We start from the raw sequence: 19,983 nt of genomic DNA on the forward strand, positions 1-19,983 counted from the left end.
AACAAAAGTTCCCCCTTGGGATGAAACCTTGCTCTTTAACTTTCAGCCTGACAAGATCTTCCTGGCTGTTGACCTGCGCAGCTGGAGAAATCACTATTGCAGCACAGCTGGACCTGTGGGTTGTGAGAGCTGTGGCTTCGACTTTTACAGGTAGAACTTCCAGTATTTTTTTTTTTTACCAGGGCCAAATGTGTGCATGCGCACATGCATGTGCCTGTGTATGTGTGTGTGTGTGTGTGTGTGTGTGTGTGTATGTACTACAGCTCCGTGGCAACTGTCTTTACTCACTCTATCATTTCAAGGGCACTACTCAGTCTTTAGAAGTCAAGTAGTTAGAAAAAAATAAAACACTGACTCATTTTCTTTTATAAGTTTTATCTAATAGCAATTCTATTGAGAAATTCATCTTATTAGAATAAGTATAAATATAAAGAAACTGAGTGTGAGAAATGTTAAAGGCTATTCAAGGATGTATAATTAGAAAGTTCTTCAAATCAAAGTTGTCTTCGACACTTATTGATTTGGCAATTGTAATATAGTCTATTGTCAACATTTTGACAAGAAAATAAGCAATTTTGAAAAGTCAACCTAACTTAGCACTATAAACTCAGTTTGTGTGTGCCAATAGAAAATTAGGAAAATGTTATGATAGAAATGCAGAAAAGTAGGACTGCCACTCCATAACCTTGTGCCATTGGTCATAACCATAATTTGGGTCTCTGTTTTGAGTCCATTTAAGACTATCTTACTCCTGATACCCTAGGAGAACAGAGTATAGAAATATAAATTATTATCACTTATAATCATGTGTACAATGTTTTTCTATTATTTTCTAATATTTTAAATATTTTTCTAAGAGACACCTTCTTGAAAGTAAAAACAAAATTTTCTTTTCTCTCAAGAACTGTTATACATTTATTATATTCATGGGGATTACTCTAAAACATTTTGAATCTAAGTTCTTCTGTTATTTAGTAATGATGAGACTAAATATTAGCTATTGTTTATTACAGTGAATTGTTATATCAAATTTGAGATTAATTTAGGTGTGTAATTTGGCAATTATTATTCACTCCATACCAAAGATTTAGCAGCCAAGAATATTACATTTCTGAACCCACTGCTCCTATTTGAACAGATATTATGGACAGAAATTTTGTGGGAGTCAGTGTCCCATGACCTCTCATCAATGTGACCTTAATCAAGTTATTCAGACTTCCTCAGTTACAGATAACTCAACTGAAAATAAGTTATAACATGCAACTTGAAGTTTGAATCAATTTCTGCTTTGACCTAAGGTGAAAACAATGGCAAGAGAACAATCCTATTACCCTCATGAGAAAATGAAACCAGTAGACAAAATTATAATTTCAAGCCCATCCATAGTAGTAGTGGTAGGCTTATCAGATTTAAAAAATCCTATTATGGTGACAGCTCTTTCAAATATAGACTGTTTTGGTTTTATTTGTGCATGTGTGCATGTGTGTGAATGTGTGCATGTGTGTGAATGTGTGCATGTGTGTGAATGTGTGCACGTGTGTGCATGTGTGTGAATGTGTGCTTGTGTGTGCATGTGTGCATGTGTGCATGTGTGTGCATGTGTGTGAATGTGTGCATGTGTGTTGGTTAAGGAAACCAGTAGAAGTGATGTGGGACTGGGAGCATCCTCATAGAAGCAGGGGAAGGTGGGAGGGGGCATCAGAGAGGAGGGAAAGGGGATAAAATTTGAAATATAAATACATAAAACATCCAAGAAAAATAAAATTATTTTAAAAAGCGATGTACGAGTCATGGAAGTAACAGAATGACTAAAACAGGTACAGATCTTTAAGGTTAACTGACTTTAAAAGGTTGCCACATTCTAAACCAATCTATTGCATCAATTCAGAGCAGTTCAGGTCACCTGAGAGCCCGAACTTCACCCTCCATCCCCCCGTAGCAAGCCCACCAGCAGCATAAATGTGTACAGTGGTATAAGATAAAGAGAGAACTTGGAAAATTCCTTGCATGTCCAGGTCTTTCATGTGAACAAAGGGTACCTTGTTCAAGACTCTACCTTACTTCTGTGTTTTCTCGGGCCTGAATCAACTATTCCTTGCCTTTAAGAAGAGCAGAAAATTCTCTTGACCCTCAATCCCAGATAAGGCCATTAGCAAGTGCCCAGAACACCCATCTGTCCTTCACAGAAAAGATTCTGCTGAAGAGAATGAGAAGGAAGAGCATACATGGCCAAGAACCTGCAGGGTATAAAAGACCCCAGCACCCAGATGGAAAGGTGGAGCCCACCCTCTCCCAAAATACTTCATTTCTCCAAAAAGTATGTGGACATTTTGACAAGTATTATATTAAATTTTATATCCACTTTAGAGTAACATATATATTATTAAGTTTTGTATTCATGAATATGGTTTAACTTCATAATATTTTATTTTACGTTATATGCAGATGAATACTTTTTAAAATTCTGCTACCTAAATCATAGACATATTTTACAGTTTTATTCTTGAATATTTCATATTTTCAGTTTAAAAGTTTTTTTTTTAATTTAAATTTCTGTTATTGTTCTAGTTGGCAGTATAAACCTGGAAGAGTGGAACCTAAAATTGAGGCAGATTAAAGTCTTATGTCTCTATTCAGGGCTTCATACACTTTTTATTCTGAGGGTACTTTGTGAGTTAGGTAAGGTCATATCAGTAAAGTTCACAAGTTAAAGCTGTATGTATTCGCAAGAGCAAGGTCATGTGAGTTGAGCCTATACATAGTCAGAATGACAACTCATGGTTGGAGGTAAAATAATAGGTAAAATGATGGGCAATCTAAGGGAAATCTAATCCTATTTACTAGAGTTGGGAGGGGTAGGAAAGCACAATGCAAGAATAAGCCAGTATGGGTAACAGAGGTTACAAGACTTTTGTCTTGTCTACTTGGAGTTTTTGCACAAGCTCTCAGAAGTCTTTTCACATGGCTTCATTCATGGACTGTGTTCTGACTAATCTCCAGTTTTGAGATGTTCAAGTACGGACATGCAATTTCTTTCCTCGTAGTGATCCTGAATCCTTCACTCTATTGAACCCATGAAATCCCGAATCGCTTATTTATTGATGTATTTATTTGTCTATTTATTTACTGATGCATTTACTATCTATATGCTTGCCTTTCTATTTATTTATCTGTGGGATTTGATATGATATCTAGGAATAAAGAAAGTGTCAATTTCTTTCTATTCAATCTGAATTCCTCTTGTCTGCTTGCCTTATTGCATTGAATACAACCATTACCAACCAAGAGAAAAGGCAAGATCACGTGAGCTGGTCTTAAATTGAGTTGAGAGTGAAAGCATCGAGATTCCTGCTATGAAGTGTGAAGCTGATCATAGGTAGTTTATAGATGAGCTGTATTGTGTTAAAAAGGGGGTTTTTGTTGTTGTTGTTTTCTATCATATGTTGTGAGGTTTTGTCTAGAGTCACCATGTGAATTTATGTAGTAACTTTTCTGGATTTTATGAGTTATCATATTACTTATTTTACATAGTTTTCTACTAGGAACTATATTATTTTTTGCATGCTTAGGTACCTTTGCATGATGACAATGAATCTATGAATATAGTTGGAATCCTATATGCTACCTTTTTCTCTTTTTTTTCTTGGATATCTTGTGTATTTACATCATAAATGTTAGCCCCTTTCCCGCTTGTCCCCTCTCCCATCCTGTCCCTCGCTTCTATGCGGATGCTCCCCTTCCCATCCATCCACTTCTACCTCACCACCCTGATATTCCCTTACACTGGGGAATTGAGCTTTCACAGGAGCAAGGGCTTTTCCTCCTATTGATGCCAAACAATGCCATTCTCTGCTACATATGCAGCTGGAGCCTGTTTAGTCCCTGGGAGCTCTGGGGGGTCTGGTTGTTTGATATTGTTGTTCTTCCTATGGGGTTGCAAACTACTTCAGTTCCTGCAGACCTTTCTCTAACTACTCCATTGTTGTGCTCAATCTGGTGGTTAGCTTCAAGCGTCCTCATCTGTGTCAGTAAGGCTCTGGCAGAGCCTCTCAGGAGACAACCTGTATGCTATCTTATTTCAAGCATGTTTGCATGTACTTTTAGCAGTTAGTAGGTACATGGCATTAGTTTTATTTTATTTTCTTCTCTTTGTATATTTTATGATTCATATATCTAGGTTAAGGAGTAAATGCCATTACCCTCAATATCTAAAAAAAGGTTTGCCTTTGATAAGCATTATATCTTCAATATTTTGTTACTTCTGCAGAATTTTTTTAAAAGTGATTTCTGTTTCAATGAGTTGGTATCTTGTGCAAAATTTACCCATTTTTTTTCGGAGCTGGGGACCAAACCCAGGGCCTTGTGGTTGCTAGGCAAGCGCTCTACCACTGAACTAAATCCCCAACCCCAAAATTTACCCATTTTTATAACGTGTCAAGTGAAGTGGCACAAAATTCTTTGTATTATGCTCTTCTGTTTTTTAATGTTTATAGCTTCTGTATTAACATGAATTTTTCTTGATTACGGGTCTTTGCATCTTGCTTTTTTGTATTTGGTTTGTGCAACCTGAATGGTCCATCTTCAAGAAGCATAGTTTGCAGTTTATTGGTTACTTTTATGATCATCTGATATGAGATCATCTTTCAATAACTTTTCTCCTGAGCTTCACCTTACAATGTTTATGTTTTATTTCCTTCAAGTCCCCTTTTTAGTTTCTTAAAGTTGAGACTTCATCATACCATTAATAGGACATGCCTTGGGTTTTTACTGACCTGAATGTTGTACATTTCTAAAGACAGTTTTAAACATGAATGCCATATTTTTTATTTTGTTCCAGAGTTGGCAATGCGAGCTTTGCCTTGAACTAAATAAATGTATAAGTTCATTTTCAAACAACTGAATGTCTACTAATACATTTTGCTGCTTTTTAACTTACTTCCATTGTAAGATAACATTTTGTGTATCTTGAATTACTTTAAATTTATTTTTCATTCCAAGTATCTCCAAATACTTTCTGATCAAGACTTTCTGATCTATTATGATAAGTCAGCCAAATGCCTTCTGAAAGTCTGTATTTTGCTATGGTTCAATCAATGTGAATTGTAACAAGTTGGTTGATCAGTACACTCTAGTTTTCTGTATATCTTTAGATCATATTAGCTACTTAAAGAGAGAATGTTGAAATCTTTATAAGTATATATTTGTTTATTTCTTTATACTTTTGTCAGTTTAATTTTCATATACTTTAAAAAAGTATAAGCATTGGGAATTGCTACATCATCTTTGATTTAATTACTCTTTGTGGTTATAAAATGATAGTATGTATCAGATGTTTGCTTTTGTTTTTAAAGTTCTTTTTCTCTGATATTACTCTGGCAGACTGCCACCTTTCTTTCAGTTAGTGCTAGCTAATATTTAAGTAAATTCTACTCGCACTTGTGACACACTTGTACCTGTGTTCATAGCCTGCTTGTTGTAATCATAACATTATACTCATGATTTAAGTACATTATTTGGCAATCTTTGTTATTGCATCATCTAAATCTGCTTTATTTAATATGACAACTGATGATGTGCTTACATTTAAGTTAATCAACATCTTAATATTTATATTTTGTTTGCTCAAATGAGTTGCTTTTTTCTAGTTTCCCTTTAGGTTTCAACAATGCGTGTGTATGATGTTTATGAATCCATTACCTTTTTGTACTATTTTTATCTTTATTTGTTCCTATGGAAGTAATTTGTCATTCTGACATTGTCATATTCTATAAATCTGAAGTGTTTACTTACTACTCAGGGATTTCCTGTTATGTTAATTAGTTTGGCTGTGGTGTGTTCTTTGTTAAGTCACATTTCATTTTTTAAATTTCTTAGATGTATATTTATATGTACTTGTTTGGACTGTGGGCTCAAGTTCACATCGGTCCTTGCCACCGCATGAATGGGGAAGTCACAGGAAAAAACAGAGTAGCTGCTTCTCGTCTCACTTGTAGATCCTAGATAGACTCAGATAGACAGACTTTGTGTCCAAGGCTTTTGCCTACAGGGTCATCTTGTTGGACTGCAACAACAGGCCCACATGTGGATCCTTACTCTTTGTGATTTAATTTCTTGGATCTATTGGTTTATAGTTTTTGTTGAAAACTAATACATCAACAGTTCTCTTCCCTTTATTTTCCAGGTCTCTAGCTAGATATACATTATGTTGCTTGAATTTTCCCAGACTTAGTTTCTTCTGTGAAGTGTTTGATTTAAAGTGTCTCCTGAGAAGGAGACCAGGACACATGACCATGTTGCTAGCATATATTTAAGACTATGGTTGATATAAAATATGATGTGTGCTCTTGGTTTAGTCTATTTGACATAGTAATTCTGCCTCATTTGATCTTATTCTGGATGATGTTGGCAGCATCCCAGGACAGTTTTGATAAGGTATAGTTCTTTCATTGTATATTCCATAATATTTTCTACACAATCACCTTACTTTTAGTAGGCCATTATTTCACAACCAAGAAAACTACAGTGATTTGATTTAGGGGAATATTGGAAACTGAAGACATACTTTGTCATATAGGGCTACAGATTTCCTAGAGACTATAAGTTACCATCCTCCATAGACCAAAGCACCATGTACTATCAAATATACCTTGAAGTAGTTCAGTCCCAACTTGGTATAATGGCATTTGAAACCAGAGGTAGTGTGGCAGCTGTTATTTTGCTTATATCTCTTATAGATCCATCTCTCTGTCTCTGTCTGTCTCTCTGTCTGTCTCTCTGTCTGTCTCTCTGTCTGTCTCTCTGTCTGTCTCTCTGTCTCTCTGTCTCTCTCTCATACACACACACACACACACACACACACACACACACACACTCACCCTCAGAAGCTTGTTTTCTTTTTTATTAGACCCTTAGTCAAGAGTGAAATCTCCAAGTCTCTCTGGGTCTCACTCTTCCTTATTCTAAGCTCATGACTTTTTTGGGAGGTGGGCAGGGTGTAATTGTGAAAGCACCTTTATAACAAAGATGTGCAAATCAGATGTTTTAAAACAATTTACCTGTTCTCACATAAATAAAGTAGAACTAGAAATAGAAAATGAAATTGTGTTTGTATCAAAACACTAGCTTCCATGATATTAGTCTCTAAAGTAGACAATTAGAATAACTGGTTCCAAGTGAGCTTCCTTTTATGATACACAGAAGTTTATTGGAAGCTTTTAGCAGAACTCTGAATTCCCTCTGATTCATGTGAATGCGAACACAGCCAGCTGTGAGCACTGTTCTCAATAGCACATGCTTTGTTGGATAGAAAGAGATTAGCCAACCTCCTGGGGAGATGACTCACATAAATGCCATCCCTTGAAGCCATTTGATCCGTCTGATCTTATTCCATCAAGACAACACTGTCTAAAACACTGAGAGGAATGCCATTAGGGAAACCTGGGGCCATGGTGGCAGCATAGCTGGCATTTGGGGTTTTGTACTGCCACAGGAGTAAGAATCAGGCCAGATGAGGGATAAGCTCATATGTACTCTACTCTATCCAAGGTTACCTATCTTTAGGCTCTGTTAATGTAATGGTGGGATTCTTGGGGTAGCCATATATTTTGCCTTGTTTTCAACTCTTCAACAGATAGTCTATTTTCACAAGTGTGAAAAGTGACAGCTATACCTTTGGCATTCATCAAATGTTCCGTACAGGAAGAACCACAAAGGCATCGTGTCCCTGCTAATTTTCCCCAAGGCAATGTAGTCTCTCCCTGAAAGTTTAATGGCTTTGTTGCAAGCAGCATCTCTTGACACATATAGAGCAGATGAATATGACATTAAGGGTGCCTTAAGCCTTTTATGTTCTAGGAAGTTGGAAAAACACAGATGCTTTGTTTATCTTCCTGACTTCTTTATTGCAACATTCTCCAGTGCCAGGGATCCAGCATGAATCCACAGGACTTCTACAGATGTTGAACTCAATGTAGACAACAGGCTATGCTGAGAATTGCTGTTCCCTTGTAACTCCTGACATTTGTTTCTAAGTCAACGCTCAGATTACATATAATTTTCTCTCAACACTTTTTTTCTGTAGAAATCTTTTCACTTACTATGATCATAGTAGCTCAGTCTTTTGGACATATCCTGGGGAAGACTGAACCCCATATCTTCAGATAACCTAATGGAGACTATCAGAAGAGCATACTTTGATAGAAAAAAGTCACATGCTCCGTGTAGTTTGTGTCATACTTACGAGTGCTTCATAATGAGTTTTCTTAACAGAAACTAAGTTTAACTGCTCATTGCTATTTCTATGGTTAGGGTGCTATGAAGTCCTTTTCTCAGTTTTTATATTTTAAGATCCTATAGGCTTTATTTGCTTGCTTGCTTATTTATTTATTTATTTATTTATTTATTTATTTATTTATTTATTTATTTTTTACTGACTTCTGACAGGGTCGCATCTCACTATAAAGGCCACACTGGCTTTGAATTCAGGATTCTTCTATCTCAGCTTCTTGAGTCTCGGTATTACAGGCCTCCATGCCCAGGGCCACCTACTACTCTACACTTTTTCTCATCTATTTACATTTATTCTTCCTGTGCTGCTGCAAAATCACCACATGGTGGGCATTGTGAAATTCGGTAGGTAAGGAGGAACAGAGGATCTATGAGGAGCTAGGGGTTGGAAAAGATTATGATAAGAATATAACATGAAATCCCTAAAGAGTTAAATAAAGGTGAAAAGTGATAGAGCAATGCACACATACATGTGTCTACCATGCACACTGATACACACATGAATAAATACATACAACAATCAACTTATTATGGTTTGTTTATCTCTAGCAGTCTTCACCTTATTACCAAGGAGACTTGTAATCAAATAATTTAAATGTTTTTGTAACTAGGGAGGCAGGAAATTAATTGAGCGACATGTTAATATATCAATTTGTTTCATTTTGGCTATGACTTGTGCCTTAGTTTGCTTTCTATTGCTGTGATGACGACCATTAAAAAGCAATTTGGATTTTATTTTTCTTTATAATCCATCAAGAAAGAGAAGTCAATGGGAGATATGAAGCCTGAACTAACCATGCAAGGATCCCCAGGTTGTGACTATGACACCAACCCAGTCACAAAACCTTCAACTTACATTTGTTCTGCCTGGAAAATGAACTAGGGTAATGGTGACTCTCAGAAGGTGCGTGAATGATCAACCAATTTTCAGTTTAACTTGAGGTCCATACCACTAGAGGGATCCCATACCCAGCACAGCTTAGATAGACTGAAATAGACACTGGAGAGCCCAGAAACCTAAGATAGAAACTAACACTTCCCATCCCACCAATCCACACCATACCCTGCCCCCAAAATCAATGAAATTATTTCCAATGATATCATGCTATACTCATTGATCTATGCCCAGCCCAACTGTGATCCGAGATGTTTCCTCCAATAACTAATTAAAACAGATATAGAGACACATTGCCAAAGTTATGGCAGAGCTCTGCGAACCCTGTGGAAAATTGGGAGGAAACATTGTAGGAACGAGAAGGATCAAGGACACTCCTAGAACATAGCTAACAGAATCAACTACACAGGGCTTATGGGAGCACACAGAGACTGCATTGACAATCACAGAGCTTGTTTGAGACTACACTAAGTCCTACACATAAATGTTTGGTTGTGTAGCTCGTTCTTCATGTGGAACTCCTAAGTTATTCTGTGGCAGTTGAAGAGGGATATGTCTGACTATTTTGCTTGCTTTAGAGACCCTTGTTTCCTACTGGGTTGCCTCATCTAGGCTTGATATGAAGATTTGTGCCTAGAACAATTGTAACTTTTATGCAGCCTTCAGTTGCTATCCCTGGGAAGCAGGTTCTTTTTCTAAGTGTGGTGGAGGTGTGGGGAGGTGAAGGGAGATGGGGAGAAGGAAAGAAAGGTGGAGATATAGTGTCTGAATGAAGAATAAATTACAATGGTGGTGGTAGGGGGAATCAAAGCAGGATTCAAGATAGGAACCCAGAGACAGGAACTGATGCAGGGACAGTGGTGGAGTGCCACACACTGCCTTGCTCCTTATCGTTTAATTAGCCAGCTTCCTTACACAATGCCACCTGCCCAGGGGTATAGTCTGCAAGAAGCTTAACCCTTCAATATCAGTCATTAGTCAAGACAATACTCAACAGGGAAGCCTAAGCTAGTCATTTGTTGGCCTTTTCTCAGTTAAGATGAACTTTTCCCAGGCATGTCTAGGTGGGTGTCAAACTGACAAAACCTGGCCAGCACACTTTGGTTCCTGTGTTATTATGTTATGGGAAGGGGTGAACTTCCTGACATGAGTGAGTCCCAGTAAGAAAGGGTCAGAGATAAAATCTTAACTCCAAAGAGAAAAATATGTAAACAGTGAAAGAGAAAATAAAATAAAGAACTTACCCCACCCGCACACACACACTCACCCCTAAGAGAGTTGCAAAGAAAATGTTTGAAACCTCATTAATTCAACTGGGGAATGCTTCAGTTTACTGTGACAGCTCAATTGTTGTAATGACCCATATCAGAACTTTACTTTCAGAATGGAAATTTGGAGGAAAATGAGAAGCTTTGATCACTGCCTTCAACTTCTAGAGTATTCTAACACTTGTGTTTCTTTTCCAGCATAAGCTACAAGACTCAAAGAGCCATCTTGTAGCAATTCAGAGATTTACAATTCCCAAGTAGCTTAAATTGTGTGACAAAATCGTAAAGTCAGAACACAATTCCTACCTGCAGACTGTCAAGGGAAAATACCAATTCTCTGCCTCTCCCCCTCCTCCTTCCCTCTGTCTCCCCATGTCTGTCCTATATCTAACTTATGTTTTGCAAGAATGTCGGATAAATGTGCTTTCACTTTCAACAGTATAACCAGAAGTAGTAATCTATAGCATGAAAAAGAATCCATGCATATGAATGTGACTTATAAAAGAGATTGCCAGAACAATGAATAAGTACAGAAGCTATTTACATATATTTTATATGTGTATAAATTTTCATCATAAGGAGACCTAAGCATGACTCTTTTTTGAGAATTTGGCATGCACGTGGTTGACGTGTACTCCTTATTCCTTATATGTCTCTCTTTTTTGCTTCTATTTAATAGACTCCCTTCCAGCGCCTCAAAAAGACAGAGATATGTATAATACAACAAAGAAATACAAAACTATAGTCCTCTCTACCCTCACAATCTCTTTGTCTTAATATAATAACTATTTTACATTTTAGCCTGCTGATATATTTTTTCCATTCATCACTTTTTCTTTCTATATCCTAGATGACTTTCTCTAGGGTAACTGAATGTGGATGCATCTGTGTACCACCACCATCACCACCCCTTTTGGGGCGTGATTTCCTAGTGCCCTGCTTTTTTTTTTTATATCTTAATGTCACTATATTGTCAACTTATTCCGAACTAGGCTTTAAAAATAATTCAGGTTATTTGTCAATGTGTTTATCTTCAATTTATCAATACCATGGCTCAATCGTGTTTCCCTTCCTCTTTCCAGAGCTTTCAGGTGTTTGTTTAAATTTATTAGAATAGGACTTGAATATTTCATGTATTTGTCTCAACAAAATAATAGTAAAGTATAAAAAGTTGTTTAAAATGTCACTAACTACAAGCTAGATTCATAAGGGAGGAAGTAACCTTAGTTGAAAAAATTCCTCCATAAGAGAGCACTTTCTTAATCAGTGATTGGTAGAGGAGGGAGGGCAGTGTAGGCTGAGCAAGCCATAAGGAGCAAGCTAGCATCCAGCACCCTCCCATGTCTTCTGCATCAGCTCCTGCTTCCAGGTTCCTGCTCTGCTTGAGTTCCTATCTTGACTTCCTTTGGTGATGATGAGATTTACATGAAACTGTGAGCAAAATAAACCTTTTCCTCCCCAAGTTGCCTTGATAATGCTATTTCATTTTAGCCATAGTAACTTTAAATAAAATACTAACTAGTGCTCTACATATTATGCTGTGCAAAAATGAGGACATTTTGGAGACAAAAATATACTTTCCTTCTCAGGGTTTCTGTTAATATTAAATTTTACCTACTTTCATGATAAAAGCCTGGAACTCAGAAGAATAGCAGAGACAGGCTAGTATCCATCACTTAGTAAAATAGTATAAGGCTTTTCAGTTAATGTTTTAATACGAAGACGTAAGCCAATATTATAGGAGTAAGACTTGAAGTGCCAGGAACATGGTATTAAGAAGTACCAGATAAAGTATAAATGCAAGTGTAAATGCACATTGATGAGTAAAATGAAAATTATAAACCATTTATTGACTTTTGACTCACATGCAAATCCATCACATGGTCTTTAAATGTGAAGTAAAAAGTTCTGTGTGTGATCAGCAATATATGCATGCATGTATCAAGCAAAAAAGCAAATGACCAATCAACTTCTTATAAGACTCAAAAGATTTTTTGCAGAGAAAATAGGAATTTGCAACCAAGAAAGACATCTCAGAGTACACATAAGCTAACATGATATTGGGAGTGAAAAACAGCTGAATAACAAAATAAATTTAAAAAGTGTTCAAGTATTAGAGTTAGGAAGGAATGATACAGCTCTATAAGGCATGTTTAATATGGAAATGGCATGTTAATGTTTTTTAATATATTTCTTTTTGGATTATGTGCATACATTATTTATCTACATGTATGTCTGTGCACCAATGCATGTTAGCTCCTCATGGAGCAAGACAAGGTCCTCAGACATCATGGAACTGGAGTTACAGTTGGTTGAGAGCTGATGGATGCTGGATCTCAGATCCTCTACAAAAACTGTAAGTTCTGTTCAGTAGTTTGAAGATCTATCCAGCTCAGTCTCCTAAAGGAAGCATTATAAACAAAATGAAATACAAAAGAAAACAAAAACCACCAAAACACTAAATACCAAAAGCCAAAAAGAAAGTTGAAAAACTACAATGTAAATCCACATTTGATTGCCTACTACATTAACAGATGACAAATACTATAAATATCTACATTAATCAAGGACTCTGTGGAAAAATCTGGGAGCATCTATACAGAGAGAACCACAATACTGCGAAGATATGAAGAAAGCTTTAACTCCCCTCAATCTTCAGCTACAGTCCCTTGTGAATCTCCATGTGGGTGCTGGGCACTTTACACAGTTAAGAGCAAGTGTTCTTAAATCTTAAGCCCTTCTTCCAGTCTTCATTTCTTGGTTTTCTTTAAATATTAAATATTCAAAGAAGATATCTTCCTTCCTAAAAACCATAGAACCATACACTCACTCTCAGTCAAGTCTAAATTGTCACTGTAAACAAATGGCTTTAAAAATACATTGTCCTTGCTCATTAGAAAAGGTCAGAAAGTACATTTCTTATTTGGCAAGAGTTAGCAACTGTGACCATGCACCTAATCAAGACAAAATAGAAATTCAGTCAGAAAAAACTGAAAATATCCAAGAATCGTAGAAACACTCAGGTTCACCTTTCTTTTCTTCCTGTAGATGCTGTGATAAGTATCTAATATAAAAGAGCAGCATTTTGGTTTGTAAAGGCCTCCTGCCTTAGCTACCTCTCAGTGGGGATTGGCAGAGCATGGGAGGCCACAGAAGGCCAAGCTCTAAATGTACAAGCCATCTCCTGGCGAGAGCCACCTGCCCCCAAGAGAACAAACTTTTCCATTTAGCAAATCTCCTCTCACTGAACTGTGTCAATGTGAACATTGCTGTTTGTACATTGCCAACAACCAAGACATTGCAAACCTTTGTCAGCCTGGACAATAGCCATCTGTGATTATTTCTGATAGTCATGTAATTGCCTAGAAGCTGCGATCAATATTTCAAGGGAAAACAGCACCTGATTGACTTTGTGTTGAAAGATGAGTTTTGTGTTTAGAGCCATTTCTCAAATAATGGGATAATTGCAATCGAATCCTTTGTAGTGTCCCTATTTGATGTATTTATTTATTGACAGATATTCACAATGTTCTCACTTTGGAGTTCTCTATGATGTCTTGATCTCTGATGTATACATACCCTGAGATTCCCAGGAGATTGTATCATTTACAGCCATATATTTTAAACTTTTACAAGAGGGTTGTGTTAGATCTACAAAGAAAAGTAAATAGTATTCCCCACAAAAGTTGGCTTAGATGGTTGTTGTAGTTTAAAAGCAAAATGTGTGCGATAGATGAACATTTGGTCTGTCTGTATTCGAGTTATTGCTATTGTTTGGGAAGACATAGGGAGTGTGGCCTTGGTGAAGGAAGTATGTCACAGGATCTGAGAGCTTAGAGCCTCCTTAAAGGTCCAGTTGTCTTGCTGTGGTGTTTGCATTGGTGACCCGAGCTGCCAGGTTGCCATTCCTCTTCATGACACCTACTCTTATGCCTCCCTGCCACAGTGAACTCTTATCCATCTAGGACCTGGCCTAAGTAAACTTTTTCTTCTATAAGGTTCATTGGTCATGGTATTTGTTTTGTTTTGTTTGTATTGCAGCAGTAGAAAAAAATTGATATGATTGGCCTCGGGATGTTTTATAGAAAAAAAATTTGCATTTAAAGGGGAATTTCAATGATTTTAGTTATATGCATGAGGAATGAAATTAACATATGTATTTTCCACAGTTCTAGAAGCTTTGTTGAAATTGCTTTTAGTTATCTTTACAGTAACCATAAAAGTAATTATTATCTCCATTTTACAATTAAGGGAACAAAACACTAGGTGGTTAATTAATAAAATATGCAAATAACCAATAAACAATGTCCAGAAGAAGAACCCAACTATTCTCACACCTATTAGTTAATGAAGTCTTTAACATAAATGGATATCTCATAAATAATGGCCCAAACAAGGAATGAAAATTAAATATAATTTATAATTTATAAAGATAATATGACAAATCTTTTTCCTGACCTACATGTTTGAACTATTTAAAAATAAGAGTAAATATTTACTAAGGACAAAATTAAAAGTTTCAAGTTAGATATACACACCCTGGAAATTTGTGTCTTTGTGTGTGTGTGTGTGTGTGTGTGTGTGTGTGTGTGTGTGTGTGTGTGCATGAAATTTTTCAGAGATAGTAAAGGACTAATCATTTCACTTCGAACATGATTACAAAGTCACTGTGCCTCAGGAACAGATGCAAAGACAAAGAATCTTTGTGAGTGTGAAAACAGCAGCATTGTGAATACAGTACATTTGTTTGAAATACATGGTTTCGATGAACTCCTTCCTATTACCTGTTACCACAGTCAATAATGTTTTAGCTTAAATGTTCAGAAGAAAGTAATGCAATTGGAAACATGTGTTTGATAAGAGTTCTCAACCCAGTAAGTCTTAAATAAACTTTAAACTTTATTTGTTTTATTACCCACTTTCTCACACTTGTTAGACTAAAATTAAAAGGAAAGCAAGTTGCCAAAACCCACCTAAAATAAAATAATGCTTTCTTAGTTGATAGCAAAGTCAAGGAGAAAACTCAAAATAGAAAAAAATGTATAAATATACTAAAAGTATCATGTTTCACAAGAATAAATGTGGGACATAGTTAGATATGTAGTCAACATTAGTATATTCTTCTTGAATATTTTTATGAGTTGAGAGTTTCATACAGTGTGTTTGATATTAAAGACCGATGAGCAAAGAGTAAATTGAAGGATGAAGAAAAAATAAGAAAGGTGCACAAATTAATTAGCAGATGATTTTAAAGATTAAAGTAGCCCCACAGCTCCCCTCTGTAGTATATTTACCTTCTCTATCCATCCAGTAGTCGCGCATCCCTTTCCAGGGTCTACTCAGTTAACCACCTTTGCCCTCCCTACCTACATCTTCTTCCAAAGCCTATAGACCTAACATGGCTCCACCATCCAGTGATCTGGCCTGCTATAGCCACCATTCCTAGCACTACAGCCCAACTCTAGGATCCCTTCTACCTGGCACTACCCACAAGCTTCCTTTGCCCTGCATCTAATTGCTTTACCCAACCAGATTCCCACATCCTTCTCTAGGGTCTAACCTGGTATGTCTCCCTGATCCTCCCTATCCAATCATTCTCTTCAACCCATCAAACTCATATATAAGAGGATTTGGATGGAGGAAAAGGAAGGGGGAAATCATTCAAGTTTGCAATCCAAACAAACAAATGAATGAACGAACAAATGAACAAATAAAACTCTCAAAAAATTACAGGTGAATTCTATAAATTAAAAATGCAACCTTTTTTAAAAATCAAACTAATTTAAGAACCATGGGAGAATAATCTGATGTCTAGGTAAACTCAAATAATATTATTTTAGGAAAATGAACACAGACTTTATAACATGTTAAAATAAAAATAACTTTTTTATTGCAGCTGATAGTATAAAATATACATGCATTGTGAAATGACAAGATAAATAAGAATACTGAAGCTATTTTAGGAGTTTTAGGGAAATAAAAACTATTAAACATGGCTTGAATCAGTAGCAAAGAATACTGATAAAATCAAAATTTGACATGTGATTTTTTTTTCCTCAATAATTCGACACTAAGTAATTTTTTGGAAGGTTCTTCAATTGCCTTGCAGCACTTAATTATAAAATGTAATAATCACAGCCTCTCTGTTTATTCTCATATTTCTTGACATTCAAATATGTAAAATTACAACCAAGGGTGCCTTTGGGGAGCTCCACTAGACAGCGCCACTGGATGCTCTTCCTAAGCATCCACCCATGCCTTTTCTCTATATCGTCCACATTTGTCTCTCAGCAATGGGTACACTCTCCCTTTGTATTGCATGGCATTAGAAGGTTACTGTGATGACTGGAGGTACCTCATCACCCTCAACTGACTCAGGAGAAAAGCAGGTACCAAGATGACAGCCATAAAGCAGCCAGGATGTGGACGATGAATGAAAGCACATTAAAAGCGCAGCAAAGCTCCAGATTTTACAGCAAGGCAAAGTTTCTGTTCAAGAGACAAACTGGCAAAAGGCTTCTCAACAGCAGCCATTCATGCAGAACACAAGAGTAATATTATTTTACTGTGGAATCACAGAGATTAGTATTTCATAATGAATGTACTTTAAATATGAGTGCGAGATGACTATATTCTAGGCACAAAAGTCTTTAGAAAAGATTACCTAGTCCAGTCTTAGAGTTAGTTGAAATACTGCAAATGTTAGGACAGTCTAATCCTTAGACAAAAAGTACTGTAAGCACAATAACATCAATAAAATCAAAATGAATGGGAAAAGCCATGGCTTTCTCAAAGAAGAATACTGTGGAATGTGGAGACCAAGCAGACAAAAGCTATCTTAGAAAATATCAGGTGCCTAGGACTTCCCTCAGGGAACCAAGGACCAAGGAACTTCCTACCGGGGAGCTCCACAAGAATTTTCTGAGTAAACACCCCATTCTAGAAGTATCACAGCCGCAATAGGGCGAGGATCCCCCACTACTCCCTCTACAGGACCAAAGATTGAGTGGAGCTTGAATGTATGCCATACTTACTAGCCAATAGATTTAAAGATCAATAGGCTTAGCCAAAAAGCTTAAACTGTAACCTTGTTGATGTAGTTTGTACCCATCAAACAGTATAAAAAGTGTGTCTTTGATCCTGGGGGTTGCCTCTGATTCAATTGCAGAACGACCCCAGTGCCCTGGACTAGTAAAACCTCTTGTTTATTACATCGATTTCCATCTCTGTGACTCTGTGAGTGTGACATCCCCAATGCAGGATTTGGTGGTCTTTTCTCAAGTCTTACAATATAAGATTAACTCCAATTTAATAAGGTGAGGGGTGGAGGTGAGGACTTCTGAGCAATGCCTAAAATGCCAGGGAGAAGCTAAATTGAGGAATGTACTGTGTGAGAAGATACACACTGACCAAGGCTTAATGAAGGAGCACAATCCAAAATACAAACTAAAGAGAATGTATAGTTTCTTACACCCATCAGAATGGCTAAGATAAAAAACTCAAGAGATAGCCAATGCTGACAAGGATGTGGAGCAAAGGGGACACTTCTTCATTGCTGATGGGAGTGCAAACTTGGATAATTACTTTGGAAATCAATTTGGTGCTATTTCAGAAAACTGGGAATAGTTCTACCCAAAGACCCAGCTATACCACTCCTGGGCATATACCAAAAAGATACTTCAACATCCCACAAAGACACTTGCTCAACTTGTTCATAGCAGCTTTATTCATAATAGCCAGAAGGTGGAAACAACCTAGATGTTCCTCAACTCAAGAATGAATAAAGAAAATGTGCTACAGCTATACAATGGTATACTATTCAATAATTAAAAACAAAGAAATCATAAATTTTGCAGGCAAATGGACGGAACTTGGGAATACCATCCTGAGATAGGTAACCCAGTCCAAAAAGGGCGTGCATGGTATGCACTCACTTATAAGTGGATATTAGCCATAAACTTCCATAGACCCAAAGAAGCTAAACAAGAAGGAAGGCCCAAGTAAGGAAGCTTGAGTCCCACTTAGAAAGGGAAATAAAAGATTTGTAAGAGACAGATGAAGGGAGGGTGTGGCAGGAAGTGGGAGGGGGAGTTCAGGATAAAGTATGGTGAAGGACAGGAATGATGACTAGATGGCCCAAGAAAATGAATTGAAATTTGCAATTGACAGGGGTAGGAAGGTAGGGGGCATCTCCAGGACATGACAGAGATCTGGGATAATGGAAGTGCCCAAAAATCGATGGGGGTGACTGTGGATATAATTCACAACATTGGGGATATGGAACCTGAAGAGGCCACCTCCTGTAGCCAGGCAAGAACCCCTGTGGGACACCAACCCACCCATTAAACTTTCAATCCAAAATGTATCCTGTCTACAAGACATGCAGACAGGAGAGATGGAGCAGAGATTGGGGGAATGGGCAACCAAACACCAACCTAACTTGGGACCCATCCCATGGGCAAACACTAATCTCTGACACTATTAATGATACTCTGTTATGCTTGCAGACCGGAGCATGTTGTACTCTGAGAGGCTCTACCCAGCAGCTGACTCAGACAGATGCAGACACCCACATCCAAACAGTGGATGCAGCTTGTGGACTCTTATGAAAGAATAATTGGAGGGATTGTGAGACTGAAGAGGATGGGACTCCACAGAAACACCAACAGAGTCAACTCACCTGGACCCTTGGGGCTCTGTGTCTGAACCACCAGCCAAAGAACATACACTGCCTGGACCTAGGCCTCCTTGCACATAGGTAGCAAATGTGCTGCTTGGTCTTCATGTGGATCCTAAACAAGTGGAGCAGGGCCTATCCCCAAAGCTGTTGCCCATATATGGGATAAGTCCTTTAGCTGGGCTACCTTGTCTGGCCTCAGTGGAAGAGGAAGTGTTTAGCCTAGCAGAGATTTGAAATGCCAAGGTTGGGGGATACTGAGGGGCCACACCCTCTCAGAGGAGAAGGCAAGGGGAAATTGGGGAAGGATTATGGGAAGGAGTGTCCTGTAGAAGAACAATGAGCAGGATGTAAAGTGAGTAAGTAAAATAAAATAAAATTAAACTTAAAAAAAGAAAATTTAAAAATGTCTTTTCTTGCATAAAATTTGAGAAAAAAGACAAAAACAAACATTAATTTGTGGTGAGTATAATTTGTGGTGAATGTAAAATTCAGAGATGATGGAGAGTACTTTAAAAGCTATAACTGATACAAAGTAACTGGTAGAACACCAACATACATACAGCACAAAATAAGATTGTTGTACAAGACAATAACTATGAGAAAAGAAGCATGAGAATTAAATGAAAGATATGTTATGCAAATATAATTGAATTTAACATGATAACAGTGCAGAAGCTAGTTCTGTGTGTATTTCTAAAAAGCAAATTCATGATGAAGACAAAGTCAGGACACAACAGTTATTAAAACAAGGCCTTGAGATACATAAGCACTATCTGCACTTTCAGGATCCCATGTAAAAGGTATAAATTTACAAGATGTTTTGGAAGTTAACAAACTTCTCAAAATGTTCCTCA

At 37.1% G+C, this 19,983-nt stretch overlaps 1 long non-coding RNA gene across 34 annotated transcripts in view; it reads left to right on the plus strand.

Moving 5' to 3' along the window:
• The window catches only part of LOC102556133 (uncharacterized), an 87,758-nt gene extending 68,233 nt beyond the window's left edge, over positions 1 to 19,525 (plus strand). For 13 of the 34 annotated variants that reach the window (XR_010058576.1, XR_010058588.1, XR_010058610.1 and 10 more), the window contains one exon: positions 18,957 to 19,525. This is a non-coding gene — a long non-coding RNA (uncharacterized LOC102556133). Of the gene's footprint in view, positions 1 to 46; positions 151 to 2,186; positions 2,366 to 9,043; positions 9,191 to 18,956 lie in introns of those variants that run through there. The other 21 variants (XR_001841589.3, XR_010058600.1, XR_010058616.1 and 18 more) reach the window with 4 other exon arrangements.
• Positions 19,526 to 19,983: the final 458 nt, after the last annotated feature.

This window comes from Rattus norvegicus, chromosome 16 (genome assembly GCF_036323735.1).
Source record: "Rattus norvegicus strain BN/NHsdMcwi chromosome 16, GRCr8, whole genome shotgun sequence".
NCBI lineage: Eukaryota > Metazoa > Chordata > Mammalia > Rodentia > Muridae > Rattus > Rattus norvegicus.